The 20,371-nt window shown below is 47.3% G+C and overlaps 1 non-coding gene across 1 annotated transcript; it reads left to right on the top strand.

Annotated features, from left to right (window-relative positions):
- Positions 1–15,402: 15,402 nt before the first annotated feature.
- On the top strand, positions 15,403–15,474 carry Trnah-gug (transfer RNA histidin (anticodon GUG)). Its single transcript has one exon. It is a non-coding gene; the product is annotated as a tRNA-His (tRNA).
- The last annotated feature ends 4,897 nt before the right edge of the window (positions 15,475–20,371 follow it).

Genomic DNA, 20,371 nt, shown 5'->3' with positions numbered 1-20,371 from the left:
TTTTTTGCCTGCTATGAATATTATTTCTACGAATGAGAGTTTATTTCTAGTATTCACTAATAAGTGTGTTTGTTACTGCAAACACGTGCGCTTATTCCGGCCGGGAGTTCTCACTTTTTCAATTATTGCATTTATAATATTTGTTATTTCTTCGCGCCACGCAGTTAATAAACCTGGTTTATTTCACTCTAATATTGTTTTCTTCGATTATTGTCACTGATCAATATCCACCAACAAGAAGTGCGTGTAAAATGACACGAAATCAATAATAAAATTTTCTTACGTAGCTTCATGTTGCACAGATACCAGTTACTTTTGGAAGACAGTGGTAAAAACAGCAGTTCACCGGGCTAAAACTACACTTGGTACATGCCGTAAGGGTTCATGGGCGCACCGAAGCAACTAAAATATTAAAAAAATTTACTTCACAGAGGTTCTGCGAGAAAAACTGGGCGTCCGCCAGCGTCCGCGTAGCGAACGCGCGCTCGCTAGCAGACGACGCGCTTGACAACGACAGCAAAATTGAAGACGTCGCGTTGTATAATCCGTGCCTCAAATATATATGTTTGGCAAAATGGTGTAAACATACATTTACAGTTGAAATAAAGCACTATTTTAAGAGCGTACTATGCGCAATCGGCCTCGGCGCTCGCAACGAAAGTACGTTGAATATGCCGCGGAGCGCGTCTCCGCCCCAATCCAGTTAGGGTGCCTAAAGTCCCTAAAAAAAAATAAAGTAGCGCCAACCGCACCCCTTCGCCTCTGCCTCCTCTCTCAGCAGCTGCAGCAGCGCCCCTACAGCGTCCAGGAGGAAACTACGGACGCGAAAGCGAAAGCGGCGCGCGGCCGCGCTCGGGCAGCCGCTCGGCGAACGGTACGCAGGTGTCGTCTGTGGAACGCGCGCTCGTTTCGCGGCTCTTCGGGTCGGCATCGCGTGCCAAAATAAACAACGCAGTGGACAGACAAAATGGCGCCTTCACTACCTTCAGAAAAGCTAGTGCGTCATGCTTGCAGATTCTTAGCGCCGCTGAGTTTAGACGGCGATAGTGGCGCTGCCGTCGAGAGCGTCAGCGCCGAGGGCGTCCGCAAGCAAACGGTCGGCTCTCGCATCGAGTATTGCTTGCTTGAGGTGATGTTTTTTGCAGTGCAAGCGTTTTTATTATTTCACTGGTCTACAAAGCATGATACTTGCCGTATTTATTTCTCGAACACTCTTCCAATGAATCGCTTTAGACCGCAGCGCTCTAGTCCGTTTAGCGGAAAGATTTGAACAAGCCCATCTTTTCGGCCAACAGCCATGCCATCCCTCAACTGGCTCCATTTACAATCTGCAAGACACGCGGGAGAGGAGGAGCCTGCATGGGCGACACGAATGGCGCTACTTTAGTTTTTTTTAGGGACTTTAAGGGTGCCTCGATGCCAGCGCCGCCGTTCAGGGTGGTGCCAACCTTTGACCGCCCCCGCGCCGCGGCTTTCTCGCTGCGACGCCATATTGTGTTACAGCGAGCCGTTGCGATTGCTTGGTGCCGGTGCTGAGTTCGAGGCACAGTGCGCGCGGATGCTTCGCGGACGCTTCTACTTGCTAGACAGTGTTCAGCCGCATGACTGACAAGCTATCAAGTGCATCGTGTCGACATGACGGGCTGTTGTGTTCCCAAGTGCGCCGGATCGACGCGTAAAGGACTGCGTTGTTTTCGCTTCCCCCGGGACCCAGAGCGACGGAAGAGATGGGAAGCCCAAGTAAAGCGCGATCACTGGAAGGCAACGGATAACTCCTGCATTTGCGAGGTAAGTGTCAAGAATGTTTAGACTACCGCACCGTGTTTTTCATTTAAATAAGAAAGTATTCTGTGATCCTCGCTCACGTACCTACGTTCGCTCACGAACTAAGTAAGCACTGCACCGATGCTGTCTGAGTAGCGTATGGTTTGCGAGCGCGCGTCGCATAGGCTTTTTTCGTTTTGATGGGCGCAGTCTGTACCCTTATTTTAAGGACTGACGAAGATGCTTAGCTGCGAAATAGTCTTACATTAGCTACGAATCGTCACGTAAGCCACCTATTTTCCTTTTTCACGGGAAGCACACATCGTGTGTGTCTCTTGTTTCCTTTTTTTTTCTTTTTTCGGTACTGGTTATTTGGGACTAAAGAACGCAGTGCTTCGTCTGGGGAGAGCGGCTGTTTTGTACGTGGTAAGCGAAACATTGTGATTTTCTCTGATTTCTCAGGAGATATCTTGCGGACCTCAGGGTGTTACGTTACATAGCTGATTTTTTAGACTTGTACATATTTGTAGCGTGGTGATCGTAAGCCGATGGCCATTCGTGCTCATTCCCGATCGTAGTGGGTACTGTGACGGTCTTTAAGTGCCTGTGCACGGTATGCCCAGGTGTAGTAGAGTTAAGGGGCATCATGGGACCAAAATGTTTCGGCGCTTTCTGGCATGGTGTCTGTTGTAGCCTGTGCATTTCTTCGAAACGTGTGAAGCGAGGTAATACAGCATTGCTTCTGCTAAAATTTATTTTTAAGCACTGTAATGGGTTCTCTGTATTTACAAGGCAACTTTTCATATCAATAATCACTTTTGTTGTTTTACCTGTACTTAGAAACACTTTGAAGAGGACCAGTACGAGGGAAATCGACAGGATGGGCGCCGTCTGTTAAAGTCAACAGCCCTACATCATCATGGACTATATTTTCTAAGTGAAAAACATTGCTAATCTGTATTTGACTGTCTTAGTTTCATTTACGGTTTTTGTACGTGATATGTATGCAGTGTTGTTTATTTTTTCAATGTAGTTATCAGTGTTCTAATGGTTATTTATGAAATGTTCTGTACTCGCCATCGATGTGTTTGGCTGATGCGACGTATTCGATGGTAGCTGATGCATGTATTCTGGCTGGATATCTGGCTGGATATCTTGATTAATATTACCCGCGGTTGCGTTTTCTTGTTTGCATTCTTGTTTTCGATTTATATTGTGTGTAATAAGGTTGAGGCACTCACTTGAACCCCCCCCCCCCCCATGTAATGAATAAAAAAAAAAAAAAACTCTGCCTACCCCGAATTGTGTGTGTCGAGCCTACCTTGCGAATTAATTTTTTTATCTCGTCTTTCAACACAACCTTCAGGCGCCACACAGTACATATAATTTTCATGTACATATCTCTTTCATGATTGATTGTACTAGACATTATAAGTAAATGTATTTTGTGCATCGTTTGATTTCTTGTGTGTACTACGCAAGATTGACACAGACAAGTTACGTTACATTTTTCTCTACAGCACTAACTAAACCTTATTTTCACATCGCAATTATTTTTACACCAGCTTAATCCTGTCAGCACACAGTTTTGTGGGCAAAAAAAGCAAAAGTTGCGCGTAGATATCGTCAAATAATTGCAACGAACGCGAAGAGCACGCGCAACGCAAGGGAAACTAACCACCGTGCGCGAGTGGCTGGCTACGGTAAAGGAGGCGTGACTTGTAAACCAAAATACAACAGCGAAAAAGAAAAACTTCCACACACAGGGGGTCGCAAACCTTATATACCAAGCATCGAAGCGCAAAAAAAAATTTTGTGCGAATTTAAACATACACACGGCATATTAAATGTGATTGAATTGGCAACTTGCGGCATGTTCCCGGTGCCATACATTTACGTCCTCGACCTTCGACGAGTTAACGGCTATTGGTTATAAAGATATGCAGATGGGACACCAATAAAAAAATCCTCATCAAGGCAAAGCACTTGGAAGCGCGCCGCGAGTAACACTTTATGAACGCAAGCGTAGCTGAGTCTCAGCTCGTGTGACACAATATGGCGGCGCCAGCGGGGTTGTCTCCACCCTGGGCGGCGGCGCTGGGCATCGAGGCACCCTTAATCCAGTTAGGGTGCCTCGATGTCCTCCTCGCCCGCCGCTCCGTACAGGGTGGAGACAACTGCGTCGTCTGCTACGGCGTCCGCCATGTTCTTGCCCGCTGCGAGCGGCGCGTTGTAGGCGCGCGTGTGATGAGCGGTTTGACGGAAGCAATGCGCTGTTTTTGTCGACGACAGCACTTCAAACAGGCACTAACGCGTCATGACAGTAAAGTAGCAATATATTTTATGGCATCCGATTTAACGGAACAGCTAAATAATCTTCGTCACGTTATTTGAAGGGACACTTACGAGAAACTGGAAGTTGAGCTGTATACTGGTGGATTGCAGTCCTGTTACGATTACAGTCGTGTCATTCTTACTGCGAACAGAGCTTTAATAAGCGAGTAAACAGCAAAAAACTGAAGGATCCTACAATACCGATTCAGGGACGACAGAAATTGAGGAAGAGATATTTGGACTTCGATTACGAATTTCTCCACTAATAAGACATCGTTTTGCACCGAACAAAAACTGTGCGCATTCCGTAAGACCCCTCTTTTATTCCAGCTGAACTTCCAGTTTCTGTTTAGTGGCGCTTTAATGCTGTCGTCTGGAAATACCCTCGTAAAACGCGTTGCAACCGCTCATCAGCGTGGCGTGTTTTGTTTACGAGCTGTAAATACAGAAATTAGGTTGCGCGGCAATCACTGACTTTGTTTCAGAGTGGGAAATAATGCTTTTAACACAAGCGTTCGTAGAGGAATGCAAAAATTGCTACGTTGCCAGCATTGCTGTTATTCGGGCAGTTACGCGGTGAACCTGTGTTGCTGTGTTGCGGCCGGACAGCAATTTCACAAGTGCACTCCGCTGGCATCTACCCCACATAACAACAGGCTATGCCCTTCCATATCACCCCGTCCAACCACCGTGGGTGATGGTTCAACCTTCGGTATGCGTGCATGTCCCCGGCATACTAAAGAAATCATTAGTTCCCGTTAGCGGACTACAACAACTTGCTCTGGCATACACCTGGTCAGAATACCAGACCTATGTTCATGTTTACACAGACGGGTCCGCGTCACCAAATGCATCGACAGCACCTGTGGTGATACCAGCCCAGCAGATGACTCGAGGCTTCATTATAGATCACAACTGAACATCAACCGCTGCAGAGCTTGTGGCTATTCGGGAAGCGATTCGCCACATCTGCGGGGAAAGACCTCAAGAATGGTGCATTTCACGGACTCAAAACCCGCGCTGCAAATTTTGGGATGCTACCTGCGCCACACCGCATATCAAGTTCTGGCACTACAGATTACCGAGCTACTTTCATGCGCTCAAGAAAAACACCACCGCATAGTGTTCCAATGGATCCCGGGACACTGTGGGCTCAATGATAATGAGATGGCCGATGCTGAAGCAAAGCGCGCCCTCAGCAATGGCCTACGAACTGTAGTGCCGTTCTCTAGACCGGACATCACATGCCTCCTGTCAAAATTAATGAGTGCGACGACACAGCTAGACGATCGTCACGTCCGCCTTAAAAGGCTGGATCCCGATATGCAATTTCCTGTTCTGCGTGGAATTCTACGCCCTCATACATGCCTAATACACAGACTGCGATTAGGCGTCGCTTTCACGCGCAAATACATCATTGGACGGACAGACTCCCCGGACTGTTCAGTGTGTGGTGTTATAGAGACTATACACCATGTGCTCGTGGTGTGCCCTGAGTATGCGCGCGCAAGACTGACACTGGCAGCTACCTTGAGGCATTTATACAATGGACCACTGTCGGCCACAGACTTGGCAGACGCTAGAGACAATGCGTGCTATTTCACGTTTCTTAGGCGACACGGGCCTGGACTCACGATTGTGATAAAATTTATGCAATGTATCCTTTCACCTCGTTCCTCCCATTGTCATCCCCCAATGTGACCCTCTTTCTTTCCCTCTTCCCCTTCCTTTACGTAGAGTAGCAGGCCAGATGTTCCATTTTCCGGCCGACCTCTCTACATTTTCAAATCATTAAACTACTTCTTATTCTGTGTTGCTTGTCAGCATGTTCTTATGCAGCCCTGGAAATTCCTATTACATTAAAAAATGCCGGTGCTAAAGAAAAGAGGTCAATAAGTGACGAGTAGACACGTGATTTCTGTCATGACGTTTCAGTCGCCATGCAGGTTTTTATTATGTCAGCTGTCAGGAGGTGTCAATTGCCACAGGTCTTTCGTAGATCTTAGACCAGGCATTTTGTACCGACGACACCCAGCGAACTCGTCGCAGCGATGTCCTACCACCTGCACCGGGCAGCGTGCGCGGCGGGCATGAACATGGCGGCGGCGGCTGGAACGAACCGGTTCTGGCGGCACCAACGCCGTCAAAGAATGTCTCCACCCTGTACGGAGCGGCGGGCGAGGAGGACATCGAGGCACCCTAAATCCAGTTCGCTCGCAGCGCCCTCGCACTATTTTTCCACACGCGGCGCCTCAGCGCCAGAGTGCCGTTCGGCCCACTCGACCATTGTCTAGTACACTCTAGTTCTAGTGTTACAGTGTACTAGAATACCTTGGGTAGTGGAAAGAGCGCGCGGCGCGGCCTATTGGAGAGCTGTTGCCACATCTGTAACCGCCGCGCGTGGCGCTGGCGTCAAAAAACCGAAGTGAACTTCACTTCACGAGCTTCACTCGTGAAGTGAAGCTCCCGTCGGCTTCACTCTCACGAGTGAAGCCGACGGGAGCGGACGTGTCGAGTCGAGGTGCCATTTCAGCGCAGCAGGAGCAGCGTGCCAAAGAGATAAGTTTTGTTATTTTATATTTCACTTTTTGGTTTTTTTAGGAGGGTTAGCTTAGCCAAACAATCTTTATAAATTATTTTAATGCTTTCTCACTTTCTTGGTCTTCTCGCTTAGATAAAAGTAGGTAAAGAAATTTTTTTTTCTTTTCCACATCTACGCCTTGTTAGTACGAGATGATGGTTGGTACTAGGGGGAACCCACGCGTGCGTTGTTCTGAGTGCGAGCGTTCCTACGCGCTGGAAGAAACGCGGTTTAAATCAGCACGCGAAGCGAATGGTGCAGATTTTATCTGTAGGATGTGTGTGCTAGGGTCGCGGCTAGACCGCCTAGAGCAAGACAAGGATAAGTTAGCTAAGCGGGTTGGAAAGCTAGAAAAGGAACTTCAAATCGAGCAGAAGCAGAGGAAGGAGGCAGAAGAAAAGCTAGCTAACGCAGAAATCCAGCTGAGCGCCACCATTCTGCAAAGCAATGATGAACGCATCGAGGCGAGCACCGCGAACGGAGCTGGCTCCGATGCGAGTGCAGAGACAGCCGAACCCGCCACGCCGGTCAGCAGTGGCGCAAACGTCAGTGATAGTCACGAAAGGGATAGCACTGACGCGGCCGGGGAAGAAAACAAAGCCAAGGGCAAGAATAAGAAAGGAGGGGAGGGCATTGTGACTTCGGGGGCAGCTTTCGGCGGCGAGGGGGAAGGAAAGCGTCGAGTTGTCTTTGTTGGGGATTCCAACATGCGTAAAGTAGAACCGGCGATAGCAGAGAGGGTAGGGGCAGACGAACGAGTCCAGGTTAGCGCGCTTCCGGGAAAGCCGATTAGAGAGGTGATCGCGAAGGCCAAGGAACGCATGTGGGACACAATGGAGGAGAGACACCTAGTGGTGATAATGGGCGGAGTGATTGACGTACTGAACGGACGAGGAGCAGGAATCACAAAGCAAATAGCCAAAGGGGTCACCGACCTGCGGAATGTTTCAAAAGAAGTACAAATCGCGGTGTGCACGGTGCCAGAGGTTGAAAGGCAGGGTTATAAAATTGAAAGGGCAGTTCTTGCAGTAAACAGGGAAATTTGGACTCTAGCTAAAGCAATGAATTTTACGGCCATTGACATCAACCGTGAAGTGCACCGAGCAGGCCGCGAAGGCGCTTTTGTGCGTGACGGGATACATTTTAGTGAAAGTGTAGCAACACCGGTCGGAAATCGATTCGCGGCACGAGCTGTAGCTTTTTTAGGCGGGCCCCAGGCAATCAGGAAGCAGGATTAAGTATTGAACATAGCGAAACACCAGTAAAGGGCAGAATTAGGCGACCAGGAGTCAGGAAAAGACGCAGAAAGGATAAGAATAGAGAAGGTAAAATTTGCTACATTAACATGCAGGGTGGTCGTAAGCAGGAAAAATGGCTGGAAATTCAAACGCAACTGAATGATGAAGCGATTAGTGTGTACGCCTTGACCGAAACGCATCTACGAGATTTGGAGCAGCCGCCTGTTATTGACAACTTTGTATGGGAAGGGTGCAACAGAATGACCGGGTCAAGGAAAGGCGGAGGCGTAGGCGTACTAATTAGGCGAGGTCTGAAGTGGCGAAGGGTAAACGAGACATGTAAAGAGCATTTATGGATTAGTGGTACATGGCAAGGTAAAAAGACGTGGCTGGGAGTAGCTTACCTGTGGACAGGTAGTGATAGCAGGGAAAAAAATAAGGAATTGGTCGATTGCATTAGAAGCGATATTAATGAGTTCAGTAACTCGGGCCAGGTGATATTAGTGGGAGATATGAACGCGCACATGGACGATTTAGACGGATATACTGATTACAACGGCTCTCTAGTGCTGGATTTGTGTGATGAACAGAACCTTATAGTAGTTAACAGGGAGAACAAGTGTCATGGACAAGTAACGTGGCAATGCGGAAACAGGCAGTCATGTATCGACTACGCCTTAGTCTCAGAAATGGTCTACGAACAACTGGACCAAATGATAATAGACGAAAATGGAAAAAATAGCCTGGGAAGCGATCATAGACGTTTAGCATTAAAGTTTGGGAGAGATACCAGCGCAGAACATGAACCAATAGCCTCAGAGTTTTTAAAAATGAATGACGAGCAAATAACAGAGATCGCAAACAACATAGAGAAGAAAATTGAGGCTTTTCCTACAGCAGTCTGGGAATATAAGGAACTGGTGGAGGTTATGCAGCATGAAATAAGGCGGACACGGCAATACAATTGTTGGATTGGAAAGAGGAAACCACGTAAGTGGTGGAACAAGGAAATTAAACAAGCTATAGAAGAGCGTAAAGAGGCATCTAGGGTTCATCGAGAAGCCAAAAAGTTGGGATTACAAGAAGAAGAGGTACTCCTTAGATGGAATACATACCGAGAAAAGAAAAGGGTTGCGAGTGAGCTCGTGCAAGAGAAAATTAAATGCGCAAGTGAACGTTGGGTGCATAACATTCACAAAAGAGACAAAGGCGCCCCAAAAAGATTCTGGAACCATATAAAAGCACTCGGAGCTCCAACTAGAAACTCGCAAACGGCTATAAGGGATGAAGACGGTAACATCTATGAAGGCGATGATGCGCTGCGGTACATCACAGACGTTATCAGGCATAACTTCGGTACGAGAAAAAGCGTAGTTCAGACAACAGATCCAGCAACAACAGAGAGGCCTGAGAGATCAAAATTCAGCATAGAAAGCTTTTATTGGAAAAAGGCAGCAGAAAATGTCCCTAACAACACGGCAGCAGGACCCGATGAAATCCCAATACAGCTAATCAAAAACCTCGGTCCAAAAAGCAAGGCACTGCTGACTAATGCCATAGAGCAAGTGATTAGAACAAAGAATATTCCCGTTGGATGGCGTGAAAGCAAGATGAATCTTATCTACAAAGGCAAAGGAGATAAGGATAAGACATGCCAGTTACAGTAACGTCGGTGATATATAGAATGGCAATGCAAGCCATAAAATTAGAACTGTCGAAGTGGGTCGAGGAAAACGGTGTATTGGGGGAACTACAGAATGGGTTCAGGCCAGGCAGACGCTTAGAAGACAATATGTTTGTACTAACTCAGTGCATAGAGATTTCAGTAGCTCAGAAAAGACCTTTATGGATAGCATTTCTAGATATTAAAGGAGCTTATGACAACGTAGACAGGGAATTGTTGTGGGATATTCTTCAATACGAAGGCATAGATGACGATTTCGTGGAGCTGCTGAGGAAGATATATCGAGACAACCAAGTACAAGTGGCATGGGAAGGCCGAAAAGGAAATGAAATGGTGGGAATTCACCAAGGATTGAAGCAAGGATGCCCTCTGTCACCATTGTTGTTCACGCTTTACGTCAAGGGCATAGAAAGACGACTGGAAAACAGCGAATTAGGTTTTGATTTATCCTACATGCGTAATGGACAAATGGTGCAACAGAAGATCCCTGGACTGATGTACGCAGACGACGTTGTGCTACTAGCGGACAATAAAAAAGATTTACAGATACTTGCGAATATCTGTGGGAACGCAGCGACAAATCTAGGCCTTAAGTTTAGCACAGAGAAATCAGGGATTATGATCTTTAATGAGCACACGAGTAACTTCGTGGTGTCAATTCAACAGCAAGTAATACCCATAGTGAAGCAATATAAGTACCTCGGCGTACACATAAACGAAGGAAAGAATTACTCAAGCAACCACCAAGATAATCTGAAAATAAAGGGGAAGCGGAATGCAGCATTAATGAAACACAGAGCACTGTGGGGCCACAATAAGTATGAGGTGGTGCGTGGAATCTGGAAAGGAGTAATGGTGCCAGCGCTAACATTCGAAAATGCCATTATATGCTTAAAATCGGATATATTGGCGGGTTTAGAAGTTAACCAAAGATCAGTAGGCCGGTTGGCTTTGGGAGCACACGGTAATACGACAAATGAGGCAGTGCATGGAGACATGGGTTGGGCCTCTTTTGAAGTCAGAGAAGCACAAAGCAAAATTAGTTTTGAAGAAAGGCTCAGGAACATGGATGAAAATAAATGGGCGGCTAAAGTGCACAAGTATCTCTACATGAAAAGCGTGGACACAGAATGGAGGAAGAGGTCAAGGAAGTTGGCAACCAAGTACAGGATAATCGAAACTGTAAATAGACAACCAGGGGTCATCAGAAAGAAAGTGAGAGAAATAGAGACCGTGAATTGGATGCAAAGAATGGAAACGAAAAGGACAATGGAGATTTACAAGAATGAGAAGAAAGAAATTAGAAGGGAAAATCTGTACGATAACACAAAGGGCAGTGCCTTGCTATTTGAGGCTCGAGCCGGTTGCCTAAGGACGAAAACATATCGGAACAAATATTCGAAATTAGATGAGACATGTGTATGCTGCAGTAGAGATCCAGAGACCACTCAGCACATCCTAATGGAATGCGACGGGATCCACCCAGCGAGAACCGTAGGTAACGTGCAACTCCCAGAAGCGCTTGGGTTTAAAGTGGAGGGAAACATATAAACAGATCAGCCGTAGAGATCAGCAAGAGACGATTGGAGTACTGGTGGAAAAAAAGTAGGGAAAAGATGGATGCGACCTGATCTCTTAAAATCATAGGCAGCGGTACAAGGTAAATTTTTGAAAAAGAAAAATAATGATAGGTATACAAAAATGCTAGATAAAGAACATGTATAGTATACCTGATTAAATCAAGCAGGCTAGGTGACTATTTGTCGCCGCCCCGTTTCAAAGGGGATGCCAATAAATCATCATCATCATCATCGAGGAGATCGCGGCCGCAGTAGCGGCTGTCAGTGAGGTTGCGGACGCAGTTTCTGCTTCTTTTACCGCGTTTCCGACACGTTAGATTTTCTTGCGCTATCGCAACATTCCGCAAAGTCTATTTTAACGCCTGCTTCTGATTTCCACTATCTTTGTTCACCGTAGAACAATAATCGGTGTCAGTTTCCTTTACAAAGTTGAGATGCCATATACCGCCTCTACATTTTTACTTACACAGGTCTGGTCTCGCTGTGTCACCTCTATGTTCTTTTTGCAATGCACCTGAATTCTTTGATCACTTATTTTTTTCCTCTTCTGCCACCGAACATGATACTTATTAGCGCAAAACTCGAAATAAAAGACAACAGCGAAAGACGAGAGGAAAGGAAAGACGAGCGCTACTGTAAACTCCAAGTCGCCCAACAAGAAGTTATTCTGTTGTGCCACCGAATTTTAAGACTGATAAAACACTTAGAAATTCCATTTCGAAAGACTAACCTCGCCCACGATTCTGTCTTTTTTGGGGTGACTTCACTGGGACACAGCCACAAGGATGCTTTTCTTGGAGTTTACAGTTTCATAAGAGGCACAAAAAGAGTACCTTGCTGGATTTCTAGAATTATGAATTATTCCTATTATTTACCTTTTTTATGTCAAAATTATTTTATCTTAAAATTCTTTATGGTATTTTTCTAATTTATGCTATACAAATTTAGTTTTTGTTTAAATTCTAATAAACATAGTTGAAATCACCTGATTCTTGGCCAATCCCCCGTAGTGGGTATGAGCCAACAATTGGGAGATGAGATGAGGTTGCAAGAGCCAGTACCCCGGATTTCGTGAGCTAAATGAACGGACGTTGTCGTTGTTTAAAGCCCCGAAAGACGAAGCCCAACGAAATCAGTGGAATATGAAGTTGCACCGCAAAGACAATTAGGCCACACTCGGATACGTCGGCGGTTTGCGACTACCCGTCTGCACTTCATTGTAAGGGCTTTTAACCGCGCTGGGTGCCAGAAACCGGAAACTGCTAACTACCTAAAGCTAAGCCGCTGCACATGAGCGTACTTGGTTTTCAGGGAACCTTACTCCGTTCCTTTAAACTTTCGTGTGAACAGTTTACGCACAACAGCTTTGAACAAATTGTGTTGTGATTATACCTGGTGCGCATGTCTTGAACCAACGGATTTAAATAAACAGTTGGTCTGTAAAAAATGTTTTTTCCCATCAATTTTGCATTTTATATGCTGCAGTATTAAATGAAACGATAGCTTCGTCTTGTGTTTGAGGAACAAGAGAAAACCGTAACAAAAGAGGAGAGGTTTGCCACTCCAGAGACAAAACATTACGCCGCCGTGGTGGCGTAGGGGCTTTGGTGCTGCGCTGCTAAGCCCGCGGTTGCGGGATCGAATACCGGCCGCGGCGGCCGCATTTCGATGGGGGCGAAATGCAAAAGCACCCTTGTACCGTTCATTGAGTGCACGTTAAGGAACCCCAGGTGGTCTAAATTAACCCGGAGTCCACACTACGGCGTGCCTCATAATGGTATCGTGATTTAATTAAAAATTTACTCCAAAATATAAAAAAAAGAAACGCGCAGAACACCTGGAATTGCTGTCTGTTAGTGCCGCAAAGGCGCGTGCCTGTGATAAGAGAACGAGCGGGAGTACGAAGTGCCCGGAGTGTGCACTCGGGACGTGATGTATGCATCTCACAGGGGCTGTTCGTATTAACACGCCAGTAAATCGACGCAGACATCGCCGTTCCACGCAAGATCTCCTAAGACGACTTCTTACTGTAAGCGCGAAGCTTCACGCACTTCGTGCCTTGGCGCCGTCTCCTCAGCGGAGGTAATCTGACGAAAGCTTAGCTCTGCTGAAGTCATATTGCTTTGATTAATTCGCTCATAAGCTATCAATGACATTTGCAGTGCGAGTACTACGCATAACTGCAGTAATAATAAAAGAAAACTTCCGTGCTTGCGGCTGCCTGACCGCTTTCGAGCGCTTGCTGGTGCTCGATGGATGGATGGATGGATGGATGAGGCTGAACCCTTTAAATCGGGCGGTGGCATACGCCACCTAGCCATGACTATTAACATAATTTGTACTTTGTGGTGGGTGAAAGTTCACCCCTGCCTTAATTTTATCCACCAATCAGATAACCTCTGTTTGGTTATTTCTACCCGCTTAAAGTCTATTTTGCCTTCACTGTCCCTAAACCCCAATGCTTTGAAAGTTCCTCAATGAAAGTTGCAAGTTCCTCAATGCTTTGAAAGCAGCTCGGTTAGGAGCTGCTGGCGCCACCTGGTAGCGTTAACATCAAGTGCCTCACATGCTGCCCGCCGCTCTTTCCACTACTCAAGTATTCTAGTACACTCTACTAGTGTTACATAAATGAGTGGTAGCAACATGGCGGCGCATTCGCTTTTGCCACATTTTCGCCCAGCTTTTCCTTAGCGTTTGGTATGCTAACAATACGCCAGAAAGGTTTAATACTTAAGCCCAAACCGCATTCACGCGATTTTGTGCGCGACGGCGACGAGCGACGGCTTCGAGCGACGAAACGGGCCGTCGCGCGAACAGATCGCTTGGTCTTTTCGCTCAATCGCTCGGTTCTAGAAATTTAGAATTCGTCGCTCGTCGCCCGGAAGTGCTATAAGCGACTAGCCAATAGCGTGAAGCCGGAACTGGATATACATCAGTCAAGTACTACCGATTGTCGCACAGAATGAGCAAACGACTAGATTTTGATACGTGCAAGGATAAAGGCCAAACCCCATATGCGCGAAAATGCGCGCGACGGCGACGAGCGACGCGACGTAGATCGCCTTCGCGCAAGCTGTCGCTTGCACGGGCAAACCCCATTCGCGCGACGGCTTCAGCGAGCGATCTCCATTGTTGCTGGCATGAGGGCGCCTACTCGTACCAAATGAGGCGCGTTGACAGCGGTACGCAGTGTAAAATAATGTTTTGTTGCACAGTAATACAGAAAATTTTTTTATCATTGCCCTGCAGTATTGTTTTTATATGCAAGTGCTTTATTTACATTACTTTATTTGCTCGCTGTGTGCACGTGACTCGGGCGTAGAGGAGGAGAGGAGGACATGACAATCGACGAAAACCGCGCGTGGAGACAACCGGCAGTACGTCACTGCTGTACATCCTGTTCCGGTGTTTTACTATTGGCTGCTTGAGCACAGCTCTTCCGGGCGACGGGCGACGGATTTCAAATTTGAGAAACCGAGCGATCGCGCGATTTCGACCACGCGACACGTCGCGCGAACGGCCTGTTTCGTCGCTCATACCGTCGCTCGTCGCTGTCGCGTGCATTTTCGCGCATATGGGGTTTGGCCTTGATAACGTAGTGCAAGACCTTTAGAAATATTTATGCTGCTCTTTACTCTAAAACACATCAACTTAAATTAATAAAGCAAGCGTCACGCCAGTTTCGGCGAGTATTTGCTGCCCTCATACCGGCAACACCGGGGAGACGTCGCTCAAAGTCGTCGCTCGCATGCGGTGCGACTTGTAGGCGACGAGCGACCGCGACAGCCATCTCCATCGCGTCGCTTGTCGCTGTCGCGCGCAAGATCGCGTGAATGCGGTTTATACTTTATGTTCCTTTATCACGTGAGCTTCTGCATGCAAGGAGAGCTTCAATACACAATTTAGTATAGTTATCTTAGTTCTAGCATAGCGTTAGCATTTCTTTATGATGTACACACTGTAGAGAAAACAAGCGTACGCCGAAAAAACTAAGTTTTTGAGCTGTTAACGAAATAGCCCTTTTGTTTACGTCGCAACATTGTAGCCGTATTCAAATTTCCCGCCGTCCGTGTGTAGACCCAACAAACGGAGCGTAGAACTAATAGAAAAACGAAATAAAAACCGACACACCTAACCCACGTTGTATCAAAACGGTTTTTGTTATTATTATGAACGCGCACCATCAGCATTTTCTTTCCAGCAGCCTCGTCCTGCGGGATAGCCGTGATCGTATAGTGGTTAGTACCTTGCGTTGTGGCCGCAATAACCCAGGTTCGAATCCTGGTCACGGCATGTTTTTTTTTTTAAATTTTTTTTTTCGCTCGTAATGGAATTTAACCGCTACCATCCACACTGAAGGCTCTTGAAAAGCCCTAGCAAAAAAAAAAATACAAAAAGAACGAAGCTGATGGCAATAGACTACTACTATACATGACATTCATAGGCAACATTCGTGCTGACTTTCAAAGTTACTTTCTACCTGATAAACAGGTAATGTTGTATGCCCACCAATGCTGCTCTGCTTTTTTATTATTATTTTTTGCCTACCTTCTTTCAGGGAGGCTTGTGCGGCAGCTGTGCTCTTCTGCAGACGCTTCGTGTCCACGTCTCTAGTCGCCGTAGTGAACGCGGCGTCGACGTCACGTGTCTGTGCAGAGTCAACATGCTGTTTCGTCTGAAGGTCCGTCGCTGATCTTCGTAAGAAGCGTGCATGCGCGGTATGTTGTTGGTTCGCTTCAAAATGCGGCAGAGGAGAAGCCACCACCCTTCTCCCCTGGCTCTCATGGAGTATTGCGCGAGCGATCTCTCATCCGCGCTAGCAAAAAAAGAAAAAAAAAAGGAAGGAAAAGAAAAGAAATAAAAAAAAGCCGTCCAGTAACGATAAAAGGAACTTCCCTACGCCATAGAACGGTTCGTCAGAGCAGACTCCAACGAATCGTCATAGCGCACGTATTATTGGTAAATGCTATCAGACTGTCTTGGCATTTTTAATGCCAAGACAGACCGCTTGGCATTTTTAATGCCAAGCGTCTCTTTGCCTGGTCAGAGCGAAGGTCAAACGTGAGGCCGTCCAGAGTCACAGAGTTTGTCGCCGATGCGCGTGCACCCCCGTGATGACGATGATGATTCATTGGCATCCCCTTTGAAACGGGACGGTGACAACTACGGTCACCTAGCTTGCTTGAGTTAATCAGGTATTCTGTACATGCTTTTCGTTCTATAGCATTTTTTGTATAGAAAATGCTAGAATGCTATTCCCCCCAAGCCCCCGTCGCACGCAGCATACTGTCTTGACGCCTTCTTGCTCCACTCGCCGGCACGAGTGTGCGGCTCGGTTGCGCTATGTGCGCTATGTGGCGCCACGGCTGCGCTGGAACACGAGCACAGAGCTATAGCGTTTCAGCGCGGCCGTGGTTGCGCGTACACCTCTACACTTGCAAATACAACAATGGGCCCTCGAAAATATCAAGTGCGGAAGCGGAGCGCAAAAGTGCAAAGGCTCGCCAGAGACAACAGATGTATGCGATGCGTACCGAAAGGCGAGAAACGAGGCAGAGCGACGGGACGAAGAGAAACGCGCGGAGGTGAAGCGCGAGCAAAAAGAAAAGGCAATGCGCGGCCGAAGAACAGCGCGGCACGCCAAGCGAACGGCCGCCGAACAGGCCACCGAGACCAAGCGATGCCGTTTGGAGTACCGCCACTTGCGGGACGCGTTCTTTCAAAGGCGTGTAGAGTCTGCGACCTCCTCTGGTTCCGACCGCGTACGTCGTCAGGGTGTCGCGGCCCGCGCATGTGGCGGTCCTCGAACGAGCGTTTCTCCGGGAGGACGTGAGTTCGTTCGGCCCTTGCGCAACGTGCAGGGGATAAATGTTTGGCATTGACTAAGGTAATCGTCGAGGATGGTTTCTGCCGTAATTTTTCAGTTTTTTCAAGATAAGCGGTGACAAACGTGGGTGCTGGCAATGCACCGCGACAAATGACAGCCGTCAGACGCCGACAGAATCTGCGGGGTTCCTTTTATCAAGTGCGGTTCTCCGGTGGCCGTCATTGCACGTATCCACGCTGACAAGGAGAAATGCGACCGTTTATATCGCAGTGTGAAATGAAAACGCTGCTCAGGTAGGCAGCTTATGTGCAATACAGCTGCATTTGATTCATAGTTACGTTGCTTTTTATTAGAGACGAGTTGCATGCAAGCATGCTACGCTTCTGGCGTTGATCGAATTTCACAGATGGTGCACTGTGCGAATCACTATATAATAAGGCCATATGTATGTCGACGAATCGCACGCTCGGCCAACACACTTTTCCCAGCCAAGTATGAGGAAAGGATCGGGGTACTGCACGCCGCCGGCGAAGTACTGCTGACGTACTGCTTGCTGCAGCGAACTCACGTACTCGGACAAATCCATCGCAGCAGAAGCAATGGTAGTGATTTGCCCACCAGCTTTTTGCACACGTCTCGCGCTTCGCTTACCGTATGGCCGGTGACGTGACGCAGTTTATGAATGGGAGTCGTTCATTAGATAAGAATAACATGCCAAGGTAGGCCATGCTATCCGATTTGAAAGCAAAAAAAAATTACTCCATATCCCGCTAAAGGGAACCATGTGTGGATGCGAAGCAGCGGGGAGATGGTTAGCTTGAGCGGGAGATGGTTTCGCGGCCGAGCGCTCGTCGCGGCGCTGCACAGGAGAGAGAATGAGGCGCGCGCGCTCCGTAATTTTCATACCGCGGAAATACCGTGGCGCCCCCAGCGCAATATGCAGCTGTCGCACCACCTGTCGAGCGCGCCGCATGGCGCCGCTCCGGAATCCTAGAAGAGAGAAAGGGGAGGGTAGGAGAGAAGAAAGAGGGGGAGGAGACGCGCATGCGCTGTGGGGGTGTGGGACACCGGACAACAGACAGAGCCGCCGGCAAGCAATGCTTCGCATTAAAAAAAAGACGACCTCCTATAAACGAGGAGAGCATTTGATCGGGCTGTTCAAACAAGGGTGTGGGTCACTGCTCGATTCTTGCGTTGGAGGCTACGTAAATTTGATGTTAGGAGATGGGAATAAATCAGAATGGGCTCGTTTTACGTTATGCGGCCTAAGGTCTCCAGGAGACTTTCTTTAACCGTGTGCATGTAAAGGTAATGACGTCGCCGCGGGCACAGCCTGAGAAGCATAGAGAACACATGCATATAAGACAGATTTGTAGGGTATCACCGAGGTCTTGTAAAAAGTTATTTGAAGTTGACGAATTAAAATCCACTTGGCGTAGACGTACGTCCCCTTTTAAAAATTCTTGTTTGAAGGATTTTTCAAAGGGACCTCTTTCTAAACGACATCACGGTCAGCAAGTGTAACAACGAAAAAACAAAAAATCGCATATTCTAGGGTGCGCATCAGTGGCTAGTTGCCTAGGCGACCATGTTCCGTCTCAATTAGGTTCGTTTACATAAACTTGGATGTACTTCAAAGAATCCCAGGTGGTCAAACCAATCCGGAGTTCCCCCACTACGGCGTGCGATCATGATCACATCGTGGGTTTGGCACGTAACACCCCTTAATTTATTAAAATTTCAATTTTCCCTGTTCCTTTTTATATTACCCATCGCTCATGGCAGCCAAGGTGGTCAAACCAATCCGGAGTCCCCCCACTACGGCGTGCGATCATGATCACATCGTGGGTTTGGCACGTAACACCCCGTAATTTATTCAAATTTCAATTTTTCCTGTTCCTTTTTATATTACCCATCGCTCACGGCAGCCAAGGTGGTCAAACCAATCCGGAGTCCCCCCACTACGGCGTGCGATCATGATCACATCGTGGGTTTGGCACGTAACACCCCTTAATTTATTAAAATTTCAATTTTCCCTGTTCCTTTTTATATTACCCATCGCTCACGGCAGCCAAGGTGGTCAAACCAATCCGGAGTTCCCCCACTACGGCGTGCGATCATGATCACATCGTGGGTTTGGCACGTAACACCCCGTAATTTATTAAAATTTCAATTTTCCCTGTTCCTTTTTATATTACCCATCGCTCACGGCAGCCAAGGTGGTCAAACCAATCCGGAGTCCCCCCACTACGGCGTGCGATCATGATCACATCGTGGGTGTGGCACGTAACACCCCTTAATTTATTAAAATTTCAATTTTCCCTGTTCCTTTTTCTATTACCCATCGCTCACGGCAGCCAAGGTGGTCAAACCAATCCGGAGTTCCCCCACTACGGCGTGCGATCATGATCACATCGTGGGTTTGGCACGTAACACCCCTTAATTTATTAAAATGTCAATTTTCCCTGTTCCTTTTTATATTGCCCATCGCTCACGGCAGCCAAGGTGGTCAAACCAATCCGGAGTTCCCCCACTACGGCGTGCGATCATGATCACATCGTGGGTTTGGCACGTAACACCCCTTAATTTATTAAAATTTCAATTTTCCCTGTTCCTTTTTATATTACCCATCGCTCACGGCAGCCAAGGTGGTCAAACCAATCCGGAGTTCCCCCACTACGGCGTGCGATCATGATCACATCGTGGGTTTGGCACGTAACACCCCGTAATTTATTAAAATTTTAATTTTCCCTGTTCCTTTTTTATATTACCCATCGCTCACGGCAGCCAAGGTGGTCAAACCAATCCGGAGTCCCCCCACTACGGCGTGCGATCATGATCACATCGTGGGTTTGGCACGTAACACCCCGTAATTTATTAAAATTTCAATTTTCCCTGTTCCTTTTTTATATTACCCATCGCTCACGGCAGCCAAGGTGGTCAAACGAATCCGGAGTGCCCCCACTACAGCGTGCGATCATGATCACATCGTGGGTTTGGCACGTAACACCCCGTCATTTATTGAACTTTCAATTTTCCCTGTTCCTTTTTTATATTACCCATCGCTCACGGCAGCCCGAGTCTGTTGATAACGTAAGCCGAGTAACCAGAATTTATGTTGCAAAACAGACCGATAGCATTTAACAATAATACGTGCGCTATGACGATTCGTTGGAGTCTGCTCTGACGAACCGTTCTATAGCGTAGGGAAGTTCCTTTTATCGTTACTGGACGTTTTTTTAAAGTTCTTTTCTTTTCCTTCCTTTTTTTTCCTTTTTTTCAAGCGCGGATGAGAGATCGCTCGCGCAATACTCCATGAGAGCCAGGGGAGAAGGGCGGTGGCTTCTCCTCTGCCGCATTTTG

Source organism: Dermacentor silvarum, chromosome 1 (assembly GCF_013339745.2).
Source record: "Dermacentor silvarum isolate Dsil-2018 chromosome 1, BIME_Dsil_1.4, whole genome shotgun sequence".
NCBI classification, from domain to species: Eukaryota; Metazoa; Arthropoda; class Arachnida; order Ixodida; family Ixodidae; genus Dermacentor; species Dermacentor silvarum.
Note: the sequence above shows the minus strand (reverse complement) of the source record. Positions and strands in the feature narration are given on the sequence as shown.